General features: G+C 40.7%; 1 protein-coding gene across 1 annotated transcript in view; it reads left to right on the top strand.

Moving 5' to 3' along the window:
- The first annotated feature begins 1,576 nt into the window (after window positions 1-1,576).
- The window catches only part of Not10 (CCR4-NOT transcription complex subunit 10), a 176,227-nt gene continuing 168,731 nt past the window's right edge, over window positions 1,577-9,072 (top strand). Inside the window, exon 1 of the mRNA XM_068358766.1 lies at window positions 1,577-1,734. The gene's annotated coding sequence lies outside the window, so the exon portion shown is untranslated. The remainder of the gene's footprint in view (window positions 1,735-9,072) is intronic.

Here is a 9,072-nt window from a genome sequence, read left to right as displayed (position 1 = left end):
TTTCATTCGCTAGTTTGATTTTCACATTTCTATTGAGTTTAGTATCCTATAATTTTTACTTCAACTAGTTGTAATAGCATATTTGTGTATACTTTTAAGTTTTCCATTATTGCTCTTGGCTCATCTCTTCTTTTAGTCACTGTGACAAACATAGTTAAAGTTTTCTATTTTTACTGAAACGTAGAAATGTTTACACTTCCAGCTATTTACTACGTATGTCAATTTATTGAGCTCAATATGAAATAATAAAATTGCTGCTTTCCTCTATTCTCATCTTGCTTCACCACATTTTTACAACTAACTTTATTTTATTTGGTCCTATCTGTATTATGGTAAGGGTCTCAATAGAGAAATTAGCCGAAGTAAAAAAAAACGAAGTGCTTATGAAATTATGAAAGTAAAACATAAGAAGAAAAATAAAGACAAATAGCTATAATAGATAAATGAGTGGAAGACGGACTATGCAACATTTTTTTAAATTAATATATTCAACGAAAGGCGTTTGCACATACTGTATTTGAAAGTCTATGTCATTAATTAAAAATATAATTCTGAAATCTGCCAATAGGTTGAGTAAATTGTTTCTGGTATTATGTTATATTTAACATTACCAAAGAAAATTAGAATTAACTGCGCTCCAAGTATGCGTTTTGTATGTTATGCAAGTAGTCTGTAAAATGAAGAAAAAAATGTAACGTGTTATCATAAAGATAGTTATTGATATTAAGATTACGGTCTATGTATCCAATATACCTTTTTTTCTTTGTCCTTGAAACTGAAAACACAACGTAAATAACTGACTGAAGCAAATGGGTGACACATGACTTAACATTACCATTTCTGTCTGTGAAAGGTGTTCTCAGTAAACCGAACCTTTCTTTTTTTCTTTTTATTTCCCGAATTTCTTTCTCATCTCCGTCGATTTCTATCCATATATATATATATATATATATATATATATATATATATATATATATATATATATATATATATATATATATATATATATATATATATATATATATTTGACCTCCCATACTGTTTGTTTCTACTAGAGTTGGACATTACGTCTTACTGTTTGTTCTTTACGATTTTTTTCGTCACTATAGTAGGTATAGGAAGCAAGAAATTGTAACCATCCCCTAAATAGTACTTGTCTTTCTTTAGTTTTGAATAAAAAAACACAGGACCAAGTAGTGACAGAATATGATGCAAATATTAAAACTAATGAAAAAGGCCATTTTCCTAACTCCATAAAAAGGCATATGTGATTTCAGACTGTTTTCACGAGCCATCAACTGTTATATTATTGCTTTAAATTCATGATATGCTGCAAATGAATGAAAAAATAAATAATTGACAAAGATTTAACATTATTCCGATTAGACCTGAAGTGACTAGACACGTCAATAGCAGCTTGCATAAGTGACGACTGTATATTGACTTTTCCATATTTTGATAGTCTATAGAATATTAGAAGGATTTTACCAATACTATATAAAGAATATTACTAATTCATCAAGAATATTCATTATGAAGTTATTACACATAAATGAGACTAAAATGATATTTTGAAATTATGTAGGAAACGGTACCACGAATACAAAACATATCATCACCAGGCGAGAGAATTTCTAGTGTAGGCCTAATTGTGTAACCTAATTTGCGTTTTGTATTCTGTGCGTGGCCTTTTTCATTTTCCATACGAATTTCTTTAATTTAATTGCGTTAAAGGTAATGTGGTGTATCTGTTTGTAACATTTTATTTAGTATAGTTGCTTTAAAAAGGGACCCAAACTTCAGATCTTGTGTACCCGATTGAATATTTTCATGGAGCCCAGGCTAACCTGTCACTGTACATGGCAACCTAGTAAATAGGGAAGTAGGTTGCGAAGGCCTGCTGTCTTATTTATCTATATTCCGTATGGTCCCGGAGGTTAGGCTAAACACGTTAGGCCCATAAAAGGACATGGGAAGCCCTTAAGGCCCCCTGCAGATCTCGGGGTCCCGGTAGCCTAGTGTAACCCAATAGACTTGGGCTCAATTCTGGACCTTGGAAAGATTGAAATTCTTTTTACTTATTATTGTGGGGTTTAAATAAATTTTGCTTTAATTTCTATCAAATATTGAGTATCAGAGAAAACACAGAATTAGTAAAATTTATTCCTCTTGCATTGTAGCCTCGCCACACCCACTTAACCTAACCTAGGTTAAGCGGGTCCTTCTTATTTAATGTTGTGAACCCACTTTTCCCCAACCTGTCCTACTACGTTGTATCGCATCAGAAACTTACAATATACTACCTATTTACACAGAGTAAGCCTATTACCCTTACCTTATTCAGAATAAGAAATTGCAGGTAGCAATGATATCCCATGACTATAGGGGGTCGTGACAATGAATTGGGTTTTTATTTCATGGTTATTTTTCCAGGAAGAAATTTATTTTTTTCTTTTCGTAAGAGCCTGTTTATAATTAATATGGGTATATAATATTATATTAGACTCCCACCTTTTTTTTTTTTTTTAGATTCGGACTCATTGAAATGTGTCAACGCAATTCTTTAATAAATATTTGCGAGGGTTAGGTAACAGAGATTGCCACGAAAAGTGCAAATTCGCGTATCTTTGGTGCCCTAGGGTGGGATAACTCCTAACCTAACTTAACATCTTGCTGCCCATTGCCTACGCTAGGATAATTAATACACTAAGTACTGGCTAATATTGTTTTTACTTGGTTTTTATCACACCATAGAGGGTTTGTAATTAGATCAGTAAGTGTATAGTACATTTGCACACATGTACACTATGTACTGGATGCAGTAAGATTGCAGTACAGTATGTAGTTGTTGTGCTGACCGAAACTATAATTTTACCTAGTAGTCATCTTGTACTTATAGCAAAACACTGTTGTTCCTGTTTAGTAATATTGCACCGTATAACACTCTCTGATACTGTAGTGTATATTACTGTAATATATGTACAGTAACATCCATTCAGTACAGCTTAACTGTACTGTAAGTGTTCGTTGTTTTCGTTCAGGCGACTGGACTACTTTGACAACTCACTGCACACGTAGCCTACATTTTTATACTGTACAGTATTGTAGAGTAAAGTACGTAATTAATAACCACTTTGTAGTCTAATACTGTTCTGTACAATATGTGTACACTTTTAAGATTAACTAAGGGTACATATTTCCTATGACGACCATTAACCATTTTCCTACGAAGATCTATGCAGATACAATTCCTGATGTATCTTCATCTTGCACAGTACTGTCTGACATCTACAGTAACCCAGTAATAATATTTATCCCATCTTCTACTTCAGTTGGTTAGAAAAATAAAATATAAGGATAAAAGTATTGCTAGTAAAGTTATAATCATGGCGTTTACGCATACAGCCACAATAACAATCGAACAAAAAACAGTTGTTTTGTGTTTAATAAAAACTGTATTAGATATCAGCTGAATTGTCATATAGTAAAGAAAGTAGCGTAAGACATATTTTTACTATACTTTACACCCTTATTCACTATGGAAAAAAAATCCTCAAGAAAATGTACTGCCAAATATAAACTAACAAGCAATAAATGAAGGCGAGAAAACAAGCAATTTTCATAGCCGCTATTCTGTTTGGAATCGGGAAAGCTGTGTCTGAAACTGGAGGAACAAAAAGGAAATTTAGTGATAGTCTATGAATGTACAAATCGCATAATTAAATGTAAATGCTGAATTTAGAATATAACATTACAAAGTGTCTGAAAACAGAGAATATAATTGTTCCCATACTAACAAACCTTCTGTTATTTATGTGAATATTCCTTCAGCGGCAGCTATTAGACTTTAAATGCACGGTGGCAACCCTGCCTAACTGCTTAGAGGGGAGGCAGAGGATGGCTGGGGGTTACCCAGCCATCTCTATATATACTCTCACAACTGTGAGAGACGTCACTTTTTCTTTTGGCTCAATAGAGATCGTACGTGGCCGCTCTTCTCCTGACTGTTATTGGACTCTTTGATTTGTTTGCTTTCGCTTTTCAGGTGTGCGTGTCCTTCTACGATCGCCTTTAGTATGCAAACATGTCCAGGGCGAGAGGGTGCCGCGTGCGGGACCTTCATGTCATTGTGGGAGACCAACCCACACTTTCTGTGTCCTACGTGTCAAGGGCATCGTTGCAAGCAGGGCTCGCCCTGCGCAAAGTATAAGGAGTAGTCTGCCTCCCAATAGGAAAGATTTGGAAGGTGCAGGAAGAAGGCGGCTAAGCGCTATCGTTCTTCCTCAGGGACGAGCAGGACGCGTTCTTCTTCTTCCCACACCCCTAAATCGCTTTCAAAAGCTCCTTCTCGCGTGCTCTCACGAGGGACGAGCGAGAAGGAATGCTGATTGCTCATCTTCTGGGCAACCCCAGGGTGCTGGGCGTTTGTTGCTTCCCCTAGAGGAGCACCTTCTCCTCCAGCTGCTGGCGAGCCTTTTTCCTTTGCAGATTTATTTCGGGTGTGTTCATCCTTTGGGGATTTTGGGACCTTCGAAGGAGAAGCTGCACTGCCTTCTTCAGCGTGCTGCCACGAGGTAACCTTCTCTGAACCGTCGACATGTCACGCTCTAGAATTGTGGAAGGTCCATCTGTCGCCTTCTCCTGGTCCTTCCACACGTGGACAAGGTGATCGTTCGCGTGCGCCTCTCTAACGACCTCTTGCTGACGACGAACCCTCTCCATCTTAGGACCTCTTCGTCTCTTAATCCTCAACCCTCTGTTTCTTCCTACAGGAACCCCCTGTATGCAGGTGATGATCTTCCGGGGATAGAAGCTAGAATCAATGCATTCTCTCCCCTTCCATTTGAATCCTCATTCTGGAAAGAAGGCAGTAGAGACAGAAGTCCTTACAACCCTAATTATTGTACTAAACTATAATAATACAGTAGTCCTTCTCTCCATTCTTTCTCTCTCTTTGTCGGCTAGTGCCGTCAGGTACTAACCTAACCCGGTAGCATACCGGCAAAACTACAGTATAAGACAATACAGTAGCCAGTATTCCTGCAGTATAACAATACAGCAGTTAGAAAACTACAGTATATAATGATACAGTAGTATGAATTTCCAACATACTCTGTGTATCCTTTCACAGTCCATTGTTGAGACCATTTAGAAAATGTTGAGGTTAAGTAATCCTTCAACATTCTGATGTATCCTAGATCATCGGAATACCAATGATTACCCTACACTATTAATATTCTACAAGTGGTGGAGTTACTGTTAGTATACACTGATTCCAGCTCTACGTACGAGAGTTATTCCTCTCTGTATTTTCCCTAATAAGGAAATTCAAATCTTAATATTGGGGGAGGTCACAGCAATTGCCTGGACGGAAAATGCAGATACAGTATGTGTCTTTCCTATTTCTTTTCTAGCTTACTATCCTAAGCTATATTGATAATAGTAATGTATACTATTTTGTGAAAATATATCAGTGAGATAAATTACCCCATACTCATTTCACTCTTTCTTTCCTTACAGGAGGAGGCTAAGGGGAAGTGTGCAGTCATGTTCTGCAACCACAAAAGTAGGGATTTTTGTGGCCACAAGATGTGCAGGTCTCATGCTCCCTGCTCCATCACAACTGAAACCCTGAGGTATTGGGATCCGAAGGGTTGCACTGTGTGCTCGGCCTTGATGACCAATGGTATCGGTGATCCTGAGACGACGGAGTCGAGGGATACTGTGAGGGAAACGCTTCGGAAATGGGTAAGAGGGTTCCAGAAAAACTCTCCGGGACCATGCCTGCCAAACGAAGCTATGAGAAGCCTTCTGTTCCCTAAGGCCCAATCCCATGTGGTTGTGCCTTAGGCACAGGTCAAGCCTCCCTTCATCCAGCTGACGATAGAGGCTGACATCAACAAGGCTCTTGAAGGCATGGACATCCATCAAGAACGGATGTCAGAGGTGTCCTTAGACACTGAAAAGGATCTTCTACAAGAAAATCCTGAAGAAGAGGTGGCCCAGCCATCCGAGGAGTAAGAAGGATCCGTATCAACAATAACGGAAGACCCTCAGTTTTCTGCGACGGCATATCAATCTGTGCCGTCAACCTCTTCGGCCCCAACTCCTCATTCGGACCCGCTGTTAACCAAGGGCGAGCCGCTCATGGCACAGCTGCAACAGATGATGGAATCGTTCTGCAAGGAACAACAAGAGATGAGGAGGGAAGTCAGAGAAGCGAAACGCATGGGCGTTTTCAGAAGCTCACATAAGCCTATCAAAGTCTCTGACTTACCTCAGTGCTCGGAAACCAACCCTTGGAGGTATGCAGAGTATATGCCCATGATGAATGGGAAGCTATACATCTCTGAGAAGATGGGGGCCAAACCCCTCGAAGATCTCCAATTCTGGCCTAATATTTCGGCTTACCCAGAATGTTACGTGAGATTACGGGATGAACCAGCATCTCGAGAGGAGACGGAACCTAAGGAGGTCATGATCTTTGAACATGACAAGGCGTAGGCTCTCTTGACTAGTACCCTAAAGAAAGCCGGCTATACCAACTCGAAGGTTTTAGCTTTGAGTAAGAGGCACCCTACCTTCCTTGCTCCTTCCTCCAGAGCTTTTCCCTTTTCGGCCAAATTTCTCAACTGCGTGTTAAAAGCAGTTGACGCGGGCAAACCATGCCCTACGCTAGAGGAATGCAGACCATTGTCTCTAGCCCTGCCTACCGGCGAAAAGGAATGGAACGAGGTTCATCTAACCTTCTCAATCTCGAAACTGGATCCAGAGATAGCAGGACAACAGTCCAACAAGAACCTTCCGAAGTTGTCGGAACATCTGAGAAGGGAACAGGAGACAAAAAAGAGACTAGCAGCCTCATTGTCTCTCCAGAACTGTATGGAGATGTGTCTAGGCCTTTCAAACACCCCAGATATGTACATGGTCCTAGCCAAGATGCACATGGCTACCCTTGTGAAGGACATGTACGCTTTCGTAAAGGCCAGGAGGGCCTGTAGAGAGCATGTGTTTGCCAATGCAACGGTCAAACACGAGCCCAGGAAGTTGATCACTTCATGCATCTGGGGCAGGGACCTCTTCCCAAAGGAAGCAATCCAAGAGATAATTGCCAAAGCGGCCACGGAGAATAGGAACCTTCTCCAAAAGTGGGGCATGTCCGCCAAAAGGAAATCTTCCCCTGATGCTGGTCCCCAACCCAAGAGGAAGACGAAGAAGCCAAGACTGCCTCACCGACTTGCGCAACATCCCACGGTTACCATGACCACGGTGCCCCAAATGGTTGCTCAGCTGCAAACCACTATCCAGATGGTGCCTCAACATCTGGTAACCCAGTCACCAGCCTTTAACCCAGGCTTTGAGAGGCACACCACTATCTTTTGCCCAAAAGGTAGAGGGTCTAGACGAGGCTCCTCAAGAAACACCTCGAGGTAGAGGAGGACGTGGTTAGGGTAACAAACCCTCCGGATCATCCAAGCAATGAGATGCTTCAGGTAGGAGAAAGACTCCTCCACTTTCGGGATCGTTGGACCTTCGTTCCCTGGGCCCACAGCCTAATCAAGAATGGACTAGGATGGAAATGGAATAGATCTCCACCTTCCTTTTCTCAATTCTTCCAACACTCCACCCCCTTATTGGAAGAATACTGTATACCTTAGAACTCTTGAACAAAAAGGTTATAAGGAAAGCAAAGTTCATCAAATTCCAGGGAATTCCTTTCCTGATAGATGTCCATGCCTTCCAAAGCCTTATTAATGTCAGCCTCTATCGACAGTTGTATGCAAGGAGGCTTGACCAGTACCTAAGGCACAACCGCGTCGGATGTTGCCTTAGGGAACAGAAGGCTTCTGATTGTTTCGCTTGGTAGGTAAGGTCCCGGAGAGCTCTTCTGGAACCCTCTTACCCACTTTTGAAGCGTTTCCCTCGCAGTATCCCTAGACTCCGATGTCTTGGGATCACCGAAGCCCTCGGACATCAAGGCCGAGCAGACGGTGCAACCCTTCGGGTCCCAATACCTCAGGGTTTCAGTTGTGATGGAGCAGGTTGCATGAGACCTGCACATCTTGTGGCCACAAAAGTTCCTACTTTTGTGGTTGCAGAACATGACTGCACACTTCACCTTGGCCTCCTCCTGTAAGGAAAGAAAATGGATTTTCATTAAAAAAGGAAGTTTTATTGCATACTTACCTAACAATTATACAGCTGTAGGTTCCCTACGAATGGCAGACAATAGATTCAAAACTACTGCTGTGACACCGCGGTGGCGCCGCCATCGCTGATGTAGCTGACGTCATCTCCCTCCACTCGAGGGAGCTACAGGTACAACTGTCCAGGTAACATCAATTTGTTCTGCCCAGCCATCCACTAGTGGGGAGGAGGGAGGGCTTTAATTAATAAAGGTTCGGTAAGTATGCAATAAAACTTCATTTTATAATGAAAATCCATTTTTAAATATTAAACTTAGCCGGTAAATATATATATAGCTTACGTCTCCGACGGTCGACAGATTCCAAAAACTCGCGAGCGATCGCCATGAAGGCTGCCGGGTGTGCCCACCAGCGCCGACTATCGGCCAGATACCGCATATACTTCTCCATAAGTTCAGTTCTTCTCTGTCGGTGGTAGTGACAGCATTGGTTCCGCTCGCGCTTAACCTCAAGTTTCTACTGATTGGTGAAGTACTTGTTCATGGTTTTATGGGTTTCGCCGTGTTGGATTATTCTCAAGCAATACGATCTTCAAAAGAAATGCTTTTGAAAGGAGAGAAAAATTTTTTTACCCTTGCTTTTTTAATCTCTCTCTGGATTTCCCATAGAGAAAAGATGGCCGACCCTTCCCTCAGTGTACGGAAGTGTGTTAAAGGCTTTTAGTAATTATTTTATCACTTTATAAATTATTGTTGATATTTATAGATTTACCTCTATATATTTTATATCTCACCCGCCTTTATTAGGCCTCTTCGATTCCCTTTCCATTTATACTAAACACCGAGATAAATTTTATATTTTTGTTTAGAAGCGACCTATGCCTATTCTTTGTAGGCGGTACGGACTTGGAAAGCGAAGTTTAACA

The sequence above is a fragment of the Palaemon carinicauda genome, chromosome 35, assembly GCF_036898095.1.
Source record: "Palaemon carinicauda isolate YSFRI2023 chromosome 35, ASM3689809v2, whole genome shotgun sequence".
NCBI lineage: Eukaryota > Metazoa > Arthropoda > Malacostraca > Decapoda > Palaemonidae > Palaemon > Palaemon carinicauda.
This window is presented reverse-complemented; position numbering and strand designations above follow the sequence as displayed.